This window comes from Oxyura jamaicensis, chromosome 1 (assembly GCF_011077185.1).
Source record: "Oxyura jamaicensis isolate SHBP4307 breed ruddy duck chromosome 1, BPBGC_Ojam_1.0, whole genome shotgun sequence".
Lineage (NCBI taxonomy): Eukaryota > Metazoa > Chordata > Aves > Anseriformes > Anatidae > Oxyura > Oxyura jamaicensis.
Genome location: NC_048893.1, coordinates 95,617,721 through 95,633,496, shown reverse-complemented (window position 1 = coordinate 95,633,496; position 15,776 = coordinate 95,617,721). Strand labels below are relative to the sequence as shown.

Here is a 15,776-nt window from a genome sequence, read left to right as displayed (position 1 = left end):
TGGTTGAATTGTACTTAAAATGGAAAAATTGGTTTGCTGACAGGTTGACACCAGAGGACTAAGAAACTCGTGTACTTTATGACCACCTCTGGCCAAGGAGTTATCAGTAACCTGTATTATTGAGCAGCTGGTTCTCTGGTTCCCCAAAATTATCTCATTGGGAGGCTTTGGTGCCATTACACATTTTAGTGACTTTGCATCGCTGCACTTAACAGGATAGCACCCCACAGTCCTTTCTTTGTAGTCCTTCTATGAAGTATATCACCTCCAAAACATCCCCTCCTGTCTACCATGCACCTCCTCGACAAGCCAGAGGAATATCCTGTTCCATATTCTCGCCTCCACTGCGCTGCACAACCCCATTAACGTGGGGAATGTTTCTGCAATAGCAGCCTCATTAGTCCTGTCTCTTTCTCGGCACAATCAGGTGAACCCCAGCCCCAGGCTCCACGGGATCCCTACGTCTCTCTGGAGCTGTAAGCTGGTTATCCCATTGATTCAGAGAACAATGTTGAGTTACTATTGTTACCACTATCAGGCTGTAATTGGCGCTGGTGCTGCACAGACACATTGAGGACAAAAAATAACATTTTCCTAAACATCTAAATTGTACCAACATTCCATGCAAATTCAGCTCCTGTGTCTGTTTCAAAAACAAAACTGTAACACTATCGACTGCAGTGAATAATAACACTTTTCAAAATAGACTCATGCATCAGTACAAGTCAGCGTAACTCAGTGAGACTAGAGAATCCTCACTTCAGGTGAAGGCGTGACTGAAAATAGAGTGAATTTAGGGTAACAGAGAACAGGAACAATAGCATTAAAAAGAGTGGAGCTCAATGCTAAAAGCACTGCGTGGGCGCCTGTGTGACGGACTTCAGTATTCTAGTTGTTTCTTCCTCTGCTTTTCCAGTTTTGCTCTTAATGCTTTATGATGCTACCTTTCATCAATTACAAGACGAGAATTTTCTCAGACACCCAGTCCTGCACAGTGCAATGGGAAAACACGAAGAACAGAATCAAGATCACACCCTCTGCACAGGACTTCCAACAGCACCAGGCTTTCAAGTACTTCACAGGGCGAATTAAAACACCTCCCATTTTTTAACCATGCATTTTATGCTATATACACGTATCTTCCAGCTACTGGAATGGATACGTTCTGCAAGGGAACTGTGTTTTCCAATCTCAGTTTAAATTTCTTCATAACAGAGAGAGCTATAAAGGATACATCAATATATTCACTGGTTATATCGGAAGAACAGCGACTCACCTTCCTCTGCTTCTCATTTCTGCACGCAGGGAACATACCACCTTTTGTAATGTGAAATGGAATGCCTCATGATTTTTCTAAATGCACTTCTAACATATGTCTATCTGGAAATCTAGGGTTCAATAATGGAAAATCTCCAGAGAAATGTATTTTTGCAACTGGAGCCTGCCTGCCATAGCAAAGCCCTTATATCATTGCCTTAAAATTAGAGGAAGTTTCATTAACAGTGAACGGTCAAGCCATTTTCCAAAGCATTTTGGCAAGCTGACTCTGGAGCTGTGTTTGCAGGGTTGCTTTAAGGTACAGCCTGCAAGGAAGAGGGGTGGTTCAACAATCTGCTCATTCTCGCCACCCCTCTCCTGACCAGATCAGGGGAAGATCCAAGCGGGAACCAACCCAAGGAAAACAGGAGAAATCTCTGTTCAGCGGGATCAGTCCCCTTGATCTGGTTGATGATGCAACCACATCAGTGCCACTGCAAGCTCAAAGGAGGAGGTGAGAACAGGTGAAAAGTAGCCTCACCCAGCTCGGTGGCAGCTCGCAATTTGGATGGCACAGAATGGCTTTAAACATCAGTTTCAGAGACAAGAGAGTCAGACCCACATTTGTGGGGACATCACAGGCCCTCCCCTTTCCGACAAGTAGCTTACCGAGACCCCTGGCGTCACGACACAGCAGTACTCATTGTGGAGGCCATGAGGTGCGAACTACTCCTCTCACAAGCAATGATCACCTGAAAAAAAGGAGAGAGGCAGAGCTTCAGCAGCAGGAACACACAGCCCAGCCAGCTGCCACCCCTCCTTCCTAGCCCAGGAACAGAGGAGTCAAAATTTGCTCTGAAGCACTGGCAGGAGGGAGCCTCTGCCTAGGCTGGCCAGGTTCACCAGCGGCAAAAATGCCAGCATCAGGCCAGAACAGTCTGAAGATGTCGGCAGTGCGAGGAGGTGCGGAGGGGAAGTAGCTCAGACCTGCTTTAGCACTCCCACATTTGAGCTTGCTGGATTCCCATGAGCTCATCTGTGCTCCGAGAGGCTGGCACGAAGCTCACACAAGCAACCTCCCCTTCCCTGCGCCCATGCCTCTTCAAAGGCTCTCCTTCCCCTCGCCGTGAGCCCAGCAACATCTGCCAAACCCCTGTGCTCCACACACACAACCTCCTCCACAGCCAGACAAGCTATAAATAAAAACATGAAGCGTCAGGTAAAGCCAGGCAATTGCTCAGTTGCATCTAGGGGAAAACCAGGCAGGTTTTGGAAGGGAGACGCGCTCCTTGCTGTTCTGTCAGCCCCTACTGCACGTCACTGTGCTATGCTACAGGGAGAAAGGAATCCAACTGCAAACCTTGCTGTGTAAGACATCCTGCAAGCTTGCTCACGAGAGAGCTGCAGATGTGACCATGACCCCTTACCCTACGGTTGTTCCCTGTAAGGCCAAAATAGTTTGTAGCCCATGAGTGGATCAGCTCCACTTTCAGTAATGGAGACAACCCTGCATCAAAAATTTTCAGTCACACCTTAAAGACAGACAAGTACCTGAAAACTTGGCAATACCAGATACCGCAGACTCTGAGGCACAGCTCCGTGGTAAATCTGAGGTCAGGAGAGAAAGAAAGAGCAGCTACCTGCCAGCTTCTTCTACCTCACCCACTGAAAACTGGTGAGGCCGTGAGAGCAGCAAGAGCCCTGGCAGCATCCAGGCTGTCGGGGCCAGCACGGTCCCCAAGCGCTCAGCTGTTTACACTGCGAGGACAGCCCCGCAGTTCAAGTGAGTGCGCTCCCAAAGCGCTGCCAGGGGCTTTCCGTGCAGCCTCCGTGCCTGCTGCTGACCAGATCCCTCCAGCAGGGACGCAGGAGCTGCTGTGTGGCTCAATTAGTTACGTGTTGTGAAACCCTCTGCGTATTCTCTTCCCTACGACATTCTCCAACTGTTATCTCCTGCAGCTTCACCTTAACAGTGGGGCAATACCTCTCCGCGTAATCCACCTCAACAAAACCAAACTACAAAGCCAGGCCCAAACAATGGAGCTACATTCTCCACCCAGTCCAGCCAAATCAAACAATGAAATCATCACCGTGATAGACCTCCCTTATCTAGCCAGGTCACACCTGCAGACAGGAGCTGGAACAAACACCCGTCGCAATAACCTCCCGCAGCAGCACCATCAGCCCTGCACCCAACTACCCAGCCGAAGCTCCTCTCCCCTTTCCCCCACCCCACCCACCGAAACGACATGGCCGTGCCATGCCGGTGCCAAGACTGACGCGCCTCTACCAGGGCAGCGGCACGACTCGCCTGCTCCCTTGGGAGGGCCAACGCCACCACCAGCACGCGCTGCGGTGGGGAGAACCCATCAGAGGGAATGGTCGGGTTCAGCCTGGCAAAGCACTGAAGAAAGACAGCCTTATAAAACACAGGCCAGGACCACAAGAGGGACACAGCCAGACACAAGGCACTGTTGTGGTGGCTCAGACCCGGTTATCGCGATGTTATTCTGTCTTTACTGCTCCCCGCAGTCCCCACACAAGCAGCTACCCCAGGGCGGCTAACGATACACGCTCAGCTGGGCTTACCTGGTGGTAACTGGCTCATGAGCCATCATCTATAACTAGCCACCTTATTACTGTGACGCAGACAGAAGTCTAAAGAAGAAAAAAAAACACCCCTCTCCATGCCATTGCACTGCAGAAGCAGCGCTCGTACTGCTTGGTAGTGACAAGTGGCCGGGTACTTGGAGGTGCACAGCGTTAGGGCTGTTTCAGCAGGAGCAGCCGTAGTTAGCACTGACTCGCTTCAGTCTTTTCTCCCTCTTTGAGGAGGAGAATGTGGAGAGATGAAATGAAGGCATACCAAGTAGATAAAAGTATCCGATTTATGGCCTTACTGTGACACGAAGCATTAAAGGCAAGAAACCTCTTTCTCAGTGTACAAGAAAGAGCACGCTTCTTTTTTTTTTCCCCACGGCCTTTCTGAGACTGTCAGTCTGTGCCGGACTGAGGGTGGTGAGAGCCCAAAATCAGCATGGAAAAAGAAAAAAGGCTAGAGATGTGCTGCTACAGACAAGCGGTGACTTTGAAGGCAAGGGGATCCTGCACCCTGAATTGGCAGCAGGGTGGGAAGGAAAGGAGGGAGCAGGTGGAGTACGACCCTGAGCAGCGGCTGCAGGAGGGACGGAGAGCGGTGGTGCCGGCAGCAGGAGCTGCGCGAGCTGCCTGCAGCAGGAAGCCAACGGGCACAGTGGGTTCCCCACGTGAGCAGGGAGGTGGGGGGAGGCGGTGCATCAGCTGGTGTGCTCCCTCAGCGCAACTGTGCTGGGAAGGGCCCCCCCATCTCCCTGACCCTCCTTCGAGGGAGAACTGTGGCACTGGCAGGAGGTGACCCCCCTGCACCCGTGGCACACGCAGAGCTACCCGGGTGCTCGCCCTGTGCAGAACTGACCGGTTTTGCCTTGCTGCACACCTGCGGCTGGGCAGCACGCGTTACTTTTTAATAAGCGGCTGCTTAACAAGGTGCTTGATCACACACCTCATCGATAAGAGTGCCACCAGGAAACAAGGAGGACGCGGGAAGTGTTATTCAACGCTTTTATTGAGCAGTCAGAGGCCTTTAAGATCGTAAGTAAGCAACTGTGTACGTTGAAGTGAGTATTCCAACACCACGCACACCTCCCCATGATGCTGGAGGAGATGGAGACACAGGGCAATCTTCATTCCCTTGAACCAGTCCCAGTTTCTAGCTACGGCCCCCACTCAGGGCTTGTAATACACCCTTAAATCTGCCCCCTACCTCCTAGCAAAGGATGTTCTCATCCTCTCCCAGGAAAGCATAAAGCATGTGCCTGTAACAACTCGTGGTGAACCCACCGGCATCCAGAGGGGTTTGTTAAAATGCTGCCTACCTTCTGCAGGCCAAGCACATGCTGGACCCAGGAAAGCAACTGCCATCAACCTAAGGCTATCCAAGCCCATAGCTTCCAGCCACCATTAGCACTTGTGACCAGGCTGAAAATTAACTCTAGGAAGTACAGAATTATTTTTCATCCAGCCAGGTGGCCACGTGCTCACTGGTGCTGCCACAAAGGAGGCAGCAGTGACTGATGGTAGAGGCATGGGTAGGCTTAAGCTGGTTGTTAAAATACACTTCTGTTGTTCCCCTGCCTGCCCTCCCGCACTTTTTCTTAAACACAGGCAGAAAACACACTGGGTACATAAAGAACCACCTGGGCTGAAGACACAGTATCCATACACATCATGCAGACCCAGCAGAACACCGCCTGTCCAAGCCAGTAATCAGTAGATGGCCTGAACAGCTACTGCCCTGGCTCTTTCCGTAGCTGTGTTTGCACACCTCTTCCTTCAAGCAAACTATGCTACCATCCCTCCGTAGTCTTCCAGCTGCCGTGCTCATGTGCTCCTCCTGCCAGAAAGGCAGTGCCTACTTGCTCCTGGGCATCTCAAATGGCATATTGACTGCACTCTGCCCCAAAGCAGCTGCTGATTTGGGGAAATGAGCAAGATCTGTCATTCCCTGGTAGGCTGCAAGTATCATTGACTCACAAATCCATTTCTTGGCATGGGGCTGTGACAGGGGAGGGTCAGGCTGGGTGTTAGGAAAAGGTTCTGCACCCAGAGGGTGGTTGGGCACCGGGACAGGCTCCCCAGGGCAGTGGTCACAGCACCGAGCCTCACAGAGTGCAAGAAGCGTTTGGACAATGCTCTCAGACACAGGGTTTGATTTTGAGGTGGTTCTGTGTGGAGCCAGGAGTTGGACATGACGGTCTTTGCAGCTCCCTTCCAATTCAGGACGTTCAGTGATTCTATGGACATCAAGAGCTACCTTGCTAATACTGATCTGACTGGGTAGCAACTCACAGCCGGTCACCAATTTCTAGATGCCCTGTACCTACCTACCCTGAAACAGCACGGCCTTTGCCATGTTTATGCCTTGGCAATAGAAAAGATTGCATACACTAGGTTCTCACGCTTTCCCAAAGCCAAGAAACTGCACCTTATGCATAAGTCAGACAAGTCTCCACAGCATTACTACTTTGCTGATAAACTTCTACTGGCAGCAACTCTCAATCAAAAGAATCCCAAACTTGCCACCTAAATTCATTTCTCTACATGAATGTGGGACTCACACAATCTTCACCAGGCTCACTGCAACTTCCCACGTACACATGGTGTGCATCCACCAATCCACTAACCTCTGAAACACAGGCAGGTTATTGCCCAGAACTAACTCCATGCATGGAGAAAGGGGCTGAGCAAAGATAAGCACGCTTAACGTACATGGAAAATTTACAGCACTGACAAGGAAAATGCAGGCAAGAGACTACGCCATTACAAGGAAAAGAGGTTCCTTTGAGAAGCTCAGATTAATGTAAGAATTTAGGACCATGGGGTGAACATCCTTGAAATTACATGAACATACCTAACCACCTCCATACAAACGTGGTGTCTGTAGTCACACAAATCCAACCCTACTGGGCCTGTGTCTGTGTCCACATACTTCGGGTAAGACAGCGCCGAAACTCTTCTTCTCACACTTTTCCCCCTTACCTCTGACTATCACAGACATGGATGTTTTTCAAAGAACCAGACTCTCCTGAACTCCACTCAAAACAGGGACAGCCATAGAAAGTCACAGAACCACAGGAGGGTTTGGGTTGGAAGAGACCACCCAATTCCAACCCCCTGCCATGGGCAGGGACACCTCCCACCACACCAGGTTGCCCAAAGCCCCATCCAGCCTGGCCTTGAGCACCTCCAGGGATGGGGCACTCACAGCTTCTCTGGACAAGTCCTACCTTTCCTTCTCCATTCTTAAAAAAGTGCAGCAACAATCACTGACAAAGGACAACGCAGACCTAAGAGCTCAGAGAAGAAAGTAGCTTATGACTTTCCCAACACAACCGCCCCTTGCCCTCATGCAGTTTGATCTCCACTGACTGTTCTCTTCCCTCCTCCTCCTTACAAGCACAAGGATAACCAACAGCAGCCGCGATGTAAAGGCTGTTTAAGTAGTTGCTGGGGTATTACAACAACCATTCTAAAATAATCTGTTGCAATAGACACGTTGCCTACTATACTCGTAACCATAATTTTAAAAGTTGTTAGTAACGCTGCAAACACTTTGCGTTAGGAAGACTACTGTGTGTCCACTAAACTTTATTTCTGGTCATTAGTACAAAGAGGATGATCGCCTTTCCTAGACAGTTACTGATTTCATACAGCTCTTTCCACAACTCCTTGCACAAATTAGCAGAGGAGATAGACATTGTGGACACTGGTGAGCAGATTCAAGTTATCCACAGACAGCTTGAGACCCTTTCAACTTCTCGTCTACTATGTATAAAACTGAACTGCTTGATACACCTGGGATTAGAACAGTCGCTTGGCATATTCCGACACAGTTCCATAAGCCAGTTTTTGGGGTAGTAAAGCAAAAAACAAACACTAAAGTCTAAGCTACAACTATCTGCTTCTGTACAGGCTGACCGATTCCTGCTGTGGCTAACGCTGATTCAGCTTCACCAACACGAGGGGTAGTTGTAGCTGCAGGTTGGCCAGGCTGCTGTCACTGAGTTGTGTCGTGACATCCCACTAGCATCATCTCGGCCTCAGCATCCTCCAGCACAGCTCCCTGAACCACCTCGGCTCCCCCTGCGTTAGGGACGCCGGGAGCAGCCGGTGTACTTCACAGCCGGAGTTTGTAGCACTTTACACAGAGCATCACTTACCTTAGCAGCAGCTTGTCTGCTCTAGAGTTCCCACTATCGTGAGCACCGGCAAAGATCAAAAGCTTTTAGCAATCAGGAATTTCTCAATACATGTTTTAACATTATTTCCCTAATATACGACAGGCTTCCACGGCCTTCTACATCATGTTAGCAGTTGACAGACCTAGCATCAGTCAGTCAACATTACATGCAGAAGTCCAGAGGATAACGCTAGAGCTTCCAAGCGGCCGACTTCATAGCTTTGCCTCCTGTCAAAATTTCATCTGTTTTTTAGGGAAGCATGTTCAGGGCCAGAGGCAATCTCCTTTCTCTTACTCCTCTGGGTTTACTTTCTTGAAAATTTCAATAGTGACATCAGCACGAACAACAACCATAGGTAAAAGAAAGCTGTATAAAGATTGTTAGTAGCTCATTCTTCACAAACTAACCTGTGGAGGTGGTGGGGGGACCAAACAGGGTGCAACGGATAGGAAGACAAAGCTGAAGAGACACCAGTTTGTTCTTCAATATACAGTAACGCCGCGGTGGTTAAGTGGAAGGCTTGGGAGGAATAAGGTACCCATCAGTTCAGCATGAGGAAAACTGAGAAAAAGGAGGAAGCAGTTTTTCGTTTCCTTTCGGCATCCCCTCATGAGGCTTCCAGAATGAAAGGTATCAAACAGTCCTCAGGCAAAATGCCCTGGGCTGCAGTCTTACCAGTTTTCCTAAGCTCAACAGGACCAGGATGGGTCAGCACCGGACAGACCTCCTCCACAGAAATCCCGGTGCTACGGCGAGCCCTAACCCCACAGCACACTGTGAGGGGGCACCGCACACCAGGCCCGTCAGAACTGCTGCAGGCAGCCCCACACCTTCCTTGGTAGCCCTCACCAAATAGGCTCCCTGCCTCTCTCTCAGCCAAACGAGCAGCTTGTCACGGCTCCCCTAAGCGCCAGCACCCCGTGGCACTGCCTGCCAGCACCCCTTCTCACCCAGGATCGTCGCCACCAGCTGGCCCCTGCCCTGCTCCCTCCGGCAGCTCTCTAACACCAGGCTCTCCACCCTGCGAGGTCGGCAGGGCAAAACATGAGTCCCTGTGGCAGCAGAGTGAAGAAATGCTACAGCACTCGCGTGCTGCTTACTGTTGGCTGTGCTCAGCCCCTCATTTCTGTGCTGTTGGGCCCACGTTAGGCGCGATACAGGTAGCACAGCCTTTGGTGACCTGGCGCTGTGAGTCTGTGAGCTGGTTTCCTAGCTGCTAAACATCAGATTGTCAGCAGAGCAATGACTCTTCTGAGGAGGAAATCACTTCAAAGACCTCTAGCAAGCAAAGACTGCACATACACGGCGCTCCAGGATGCTACATGATCATATCAAAGCCGCTGGGATGAAAAACTGACATTCGATAAATAACGTGAGGTCACGTAAAAGATCTCAAAACACTGCATGGAAAAATCTTACTTTGACAAGAAATTAAACAATTCCATAATCAGGCCTATCATCTCCTCTACAGCTCTGACATGACCTTATAAAAGCACTGAGTGCCCGCAGTCCCAACTGCTGCAGGATCCCCCCTCATTCAACACAAGACGTACATGTTTAATATTTCTCTCGTTAGCCAGGCATGTACAGCAAAGCCGAAAGTACTTCAAATTATTTACCGTGCTGTATAAACAGAGTGCTGTTTTCAAAGCCTCGTAACTGTCAAATCAAAGCTACCTTTCGCGGGAACATTCAGAAGCGTTTCTTCTGGATGGTGGCTATTTGCCTGACAGTTTCAACTTTCCATCCCCGACTACAAGAAGGTTAAGGGTGTTTTTTTGAGACAGGAGCGAGTGTTTTCTCACTAACAAGCTGTCAAGCCGTTTCGGCCTGAAGTTCTTAACTCCCTTCTCATCCATACACATAAAACACTGCAGGAAAATTCAATCCCACCAGCGCAAGTTGGGAGAAGAGCTCCCCTGCACGCACCTACGACGGCCTCAACTCCCCACTGCAACAGCTCCAGTTGCAGAAGCTGTGGCCGCTCCACTTTGACAGCTACAGCTTATGTTACACTGCAAATAAGCTTCTAATCAATCCTCAAACAGCACAGAAGATCAGTACGGAGATAAACCACTGCCATTTCATAGGCGCAGGAGCAGCGCTATCACGGCACCTGAGGAAGGCGCTTTAGCAAAATGCAGAGAGCACAGCTGAGTGAGCTGGAAAAGGGTCTGCTGCTCGCAGAGACCCACTGTTTTAGCAGTGAGCCGCTAAAACAGAACTGTCCTTCGGGTCTTGCTCAACTCCAAACACACCACAAAGGTGGCAAAAAGTGTTTCATGCACTGTACGCAAGTAGACACGCGGATTTAAAGCGATTTGTAGAGCATAAGTTACACAACCTGGTCAATAGATCCCAGGCACATCAAGAGCCAGGTTCTCTTCCCAAATTCACCACCAGATCCAACCTAACCTGGTTGGAGAAGAGCCCGTGGGTGCCAGCTGCCTGGGTTGAGCAGGTTCCCACACTCTCCCTCTGTTCAGAAGGTGCACACGAAGATGCCCAGCCCAGAGGAACTGCTCAAGTGCTCTTGTTGCCCAAATCACAAGCACGCTGACCTGAATACTGAGAGAGGTGAGCTCTCCCCCGATCCTGGATGCCGTTAAACCATTGCATACATCACGTGCTCTTTTTGCCACAGATTGTACCACTAAGGAGCACTTAAAATGAGCATTGTTTTCAAGGCTACAGCACCCAATTTCAGTGAACTCTCAGAGGACTTCGCTCCAGCACCTCTCAGCCCTGTTTTGTTGAAAGGAATTATGTCGCATGTAAAGCATACTTGCCATTCTCCTGCTTCAAAAGCATTTCAATGATTCTGCCAAGCCTTTAGAAACAAGCAAACAAACAAACAACCCACCGTACAGTGCCACTTTTCATCTCCCTTCCCCGTTCCACCAGCTCCTTCTCTTGCAAACAAGGAAAAGCTCACTTCTGCTTTTAAGTCTCCCTGAAAGAAGGGGGATCTTGGAGCACGTTCAGCTACCCCAAAGAGATAACGCTCATTCTGCAGATAAACTGCAATTTCATAACAGCCTTTAAAATAAATTCATCAAGTGTTGTCAGAGCAGACCAAAACCAGATCGCTGAGATCCAACCACCGAGGTGCAGGTAACAATGCAAAGAAGTGGGAGTAAAACCCACTAACAGACTTGGGCAGCAGCAGCTCACTTTGCACCAGAGCCGTGGTTCAGTATCTCAGACCAGATTCCAGGATGGGTCACCAGGACCGAGGCAGAAGCCCAGGCAGTTTAATGGCACATCCCAAACTCCAGTCCCAGTCAAGTTCATGCGAGACCCTTGCAGAAGACACGGGCAAAACAAGCTATGCCCTCCCTCTCTTTCCCCAACAGAGAAGCACATCTGTTAGAGCACAATAAAGCCAAGGTTTAGACCTCGAGCTTAATACTCCTTCCAAAACTTCTACGTCGCTGATTACGATAATTGGATATTCTTCATATTCCTGCAGACATCTGATCCTTTTTAACTCTTGTTGAATCCTTGCTCCTGATGATTCTCACAGCGTGAATTTCACTGCTTAATTGCAACCATGCTACATATTCCACCATCCGTTTACACTGCATGTTCTGTATCACCAGACAGTCCTGTAGAAGCAGAAACTTTTCCAGAGCTCAACAAGCACGCTCTTTTTGCTGCTGCTAAAGCTGCTTAAAGAGGGCTCCTCTTTTTGTGCATCGCACACGTGTTCGGGGATGAGATACACTGTTGGCAAAAAGGAGAAGGTAAACCGAAGGAGCTGTTCTCAGGCAAGGGAAGCTGTAACAAATAGGTGTAAAAAACATTTAGCAAGTTTAGCAGACTCTTAGAGGTACAGCTAGATGAGCACTCCCTTTGGCAGCAACGCCAGCTGAAAAGACTGCTGCTACCAATATTTACTTCCACCCCTGCACCACGCTGTCTGATGTGCCGGTACAACCGCATGCGTGGCCAAACAGCGAACGAGTTTGGCAAACCCATCCAGGCTAAATATAACCTTTTCTTTTGCCAGGCTACTTATAACCCAGCTCAGTCCCTTGATCCATTGCAGCACACAGCTGCTCAAGCAGCAGCACCAGCACAAAAGGAGGGCTGGTGCAGAGCCCAAAAGGGGACGAGGCGCTGAGGACCGCCCGAAAGCCAGCTCCACCAGAGAAAGGCACGCTCGCAGGCACTGCAGCTCCTACAACCACAAGATGCAACCCTGTTTCTTCAAAAATACCAGCAACACTTATTTCAAAGTCAACATCAGACCAGCAGATTGGGTTTGAGCAGGCAGTCAAACATCACCTTCTGTTTTGCTGTTGTTACAGAGTTAACCAGTGCTTGTAAGATGGTATGGTCTTAGGGGCAACTCTTCCAAAATCTCCCTGCAGACGGGCTTTTTTTCCTCAAGTTTGTCAAGATCACCTGCAAGCCCTGATCACGGGCACCGTCCCTGTTTGGTGCTAGCACAGTCCCTACCAGAGCAGAGATCCAGCCCCAAGAGAATTAAAGCAGGGACATAAAAACCTGACAGAAGAGTAAAGGTATGGGGAAAGCCATTTCGCATACGCTAGGCACAGCAGTGCTCAGACAACAAATCAGCAGTGAGATCTCCTTCCATTCACAAAAATGCTCTCAAAACCTGAGTTAACACCTTTGTTTTGCCAGCAGGAAGACCAGAGGGACTCCAGCAGAGCTTGTAAGCAGGAAATCCTAGCCCATAGCAAATCTGGCTGGGTTAAAGGACTTGATATCTGTGTAAACAGACCACAGACCTCACTGAGGCACGGAGATTTCTGTGAAGTCCAAGGCCATGCAAACCAGATAGAAGGATTTTATGAAGGCTGCCTGCCTTGCTCTGAAGAAATGCTTCTAGAAAGCAGGAGAGATCAAACCCTGCTAGGGAACACAGCTGACATTTAGGATGTGAATTAGTTTCTGTACTCACTTGAGTGTCAATTGCTCCCCGGGACAGAGATAAGGGGGTCAGGTTTTGCTTTTCTTCTCTTCCACTGAATTTTTAAAGACCAACAAAACTCCTAGGATGCACGCACAGTTAGCAAGGCAACACGGTGTGTCAGGAACTCGAGAGGGGAAAAAAGAAAACTCTAGAAAAAAATCCTATAGAAATAGGGATGGAAATTCAACATATTACAGAGCAGCAAGTCTTTGAATCGCCAGGAAATGTGGATCAAAGGTTAGTCCATTTGTATCCCCCTCGAACACACAAACTGTTCACAAAAGCCGCTGCATATGAATATTTTAGCCGTGTGGCTTATAGTTGCCTTAGTTTCTATATTTGGATATTCGGTGACAAATGTAGTTTCTTTGGCTGTGGGCTAACCCTAACTGAAAACAATCCAAGTGCACAAACTGCACAGATGAAAACGCAAGATGGGGAGGGAGGGAGAGAGAGAGGGAAGCGCGGAAGAAAGAGTCCGCCTCTTTGTATCCATAATATACAGAAGACATCTACAAAGTTTCTGGTTGTTATGAACAGACACCTATTTATTTTCTTCCACATTGAAATTCAAGTCTCTCCTAGCTTAGGAGGCTGTGTTGACCGATAAACAAATTAACTGATTACAAGAGCTGAAAGCAAGACGCCTCCTCCAAAAACACAAAAACCTTAAAAAAAAAAAAAAAGCCACAAAACCCCTTTATGCACACCCCTACCCCACAAGAAGATGGTTGCAACAGTATTGTCATATTCTCCCTGCTTCCCTGGCTCCCCAGCGGATCACAGTTTCTCTCACAACGTCTTTATTGCATCTATGAACTGAACAATCTGCCTTGGGAAAAAAAACGTGTCCTGGGAAGTCAGCGACAGAACTTTTACCAAACGCTGCCAAAACCAAGTACGTCCATGTACACACAAAATACATCCCCAGAAGAATTCCTAACGTTAACCTGACCAAAGACGAGCAACTGAATGGGAGGGGGACTTAGACAAAAACTTGTTTCGTTTTTTTTTTTTTTTTTTTTTTTTTTTAGTTGGTTTTGTTCACACTTATTTAACGTCAATGATTGATTAACATTTTGGATAAAGGAAGTCTTTGTTAGTGCTTCAGCATCTCCACCCCTTCAATTAAGGTGTTAAGAGTTCACAACAGTGCAGTGAGACACAAGACCCCAAGACCCCCTTCTCCACAAAATCCACTTCCCCCCCCCCCAAAAAAAAAAAAAAAAAAAAACACACCCCCAAACCCCACCTTACTGGGAAAATTCCCAAATCCCAAAACTGTCATCGCTGCTAACTCCAACTTAAAAAAGAAAGCTGCCTTTCTTTTGTTGTTTGAGGAGGAGCCAGCAAGGGAGACAAGGAAAGAATACGAGCCCCTGAGCCATTTTTATGCTCCGAGTAAGAAAAAAAAGAACACATTCATTGAAAATAATCTGTTTGGAGATCGCTGTTAAAAACCAAACCAAACCCAACCCCAGAGCCAGCACCCAACTGGTCCGAAATGGCTACAGTACCTCACCAAAGCTACCCGTGTGCTTTCCAGCAGCTGGCTGACGGGCCTGCAGTAGGATACGGGCACACGCAGGGTGAAGGCACAACCGCCCCTCAGCCCCTGCTCAGCTCCACCAGTCCCACACCGTGACACCCCCACGGGCAGCAACCAGGCGTTACGGCCCTAGTGGGAAGCAGGAGAGAGATGAACAGAAAGACAGGACTAAAGCTCTTAAGGTATGTTAATTCTCTCATTCCTGTTCCCTGGGATTTTTTTTATTTGATTTCATGTAGTGCATTGCCTAGCTTCCCAATACTTGTTTTTGTAATATGTTGAGCAATCACTGACTGAATATTAACCTCCAACAAAACAGGAAAAAAAATATGCTTCGCGTTGTTTTTTTTTCCTCCTTTTAAAGCTCGATACATTTAAGGATGCTTCAAGGCTCCTATGATGCCTGTGTGGGCTTTTCATGGAGAAATCCAGGACGAAATACATACGAGGAAAACAAAAACGTTACTGGAACCCCTCAAAACTGGAAGAGCTGTCTCCCCCGCTTCCTCCAACTCTGTTTTGACAGAAGAGCGACAGTCACCCGCAGCAAGGCTGAGCGAGACAAGCCTAGCTCGGCACAGCCTTCTGTTCTTCTCTGCCCCAAGCGAGGTGAGAAACTGCCCCAGCCAAGGGGAAGATGCTGCTTTCCATGGCAAGTGCTGCAGGAGCTGATGCTCCTCTCGAAGACAAGGGTCTCGGTTACTCCTAGACCAATTTTGGACCCCAGGCGAGGTCTAACATCTGGAGAAGAAAAGCACCTTCCCTCGCACAACGGTGGGCTCTGGAACGCTCCACCATCAGCTCCCCACTGTTGCTTATTATTTCATACTTTGTTACCTCGCTGCGTGCCAGTTTCCCGACTGATTCCTCATTCTGTTTACTATTAAACCACTAACCGTGTAACCATCCCACCTCGGCGCTTTCCGCCTCAATACCGACCCACGACTGCATCTGAGGCTGCCGCGTCCCGCGTCAGGCTTTGTCTGCCCTCCCAGGGGACCTCCCGTATCCCCAGATTTTGGCCGCCAGAGGCCTCGTCACCCCGTCCCCTCCGACACGGCGGCTCCGGGGACGGGCGGGCAGCGAAGCGGGGCTCTCTCCCCGCGAGGAAGCCGAGCCTCGCAGCTTCCCCGCGCCCACCTGTCCCAGCACACCCCGAGGGGCCGTGCCCAGCGGTGCCGCTCCCCCTCGGGGCAGCCGAGGACAGGAGCTCCCGGTGCCGGGGGCTCCCCGCGCCCCCCCCCCC

General features: G+C 49.3%; 1 protein-coding gene across 5 annotated transcripts in view; it reads right to left on the bottom strand.

The window, feature by feature from the left end:
• Positions 1-15,776, bottom strand: part of BCL9 (BCL9 transcription coactivator) — a 28,947-nt gene that overhangs the window by 12,773 nt on the left and 398 nt on the right. For 3 of the 5 annotated variants that reach the window (XM_035315289.1, XM_035315293.1, XM_035315292.1), the window contains exons 1-2: positions 14,977-15,189; positions 1,927-2,009 (exon numbers count right to left, since the gene is read on the bottom strand). The gene's annotated coding sequence lies outside the window, so the exon portion shown is untranslated. Of the gene's footprint in view, positions 1-1,926; positions 2,010-14,976; positions 15,190-15,776 lie in introns of those variants that run through there. The other 2 variants (XM_035315291.1, XM_035315290.1) reach the window with 1 other exon arrangement.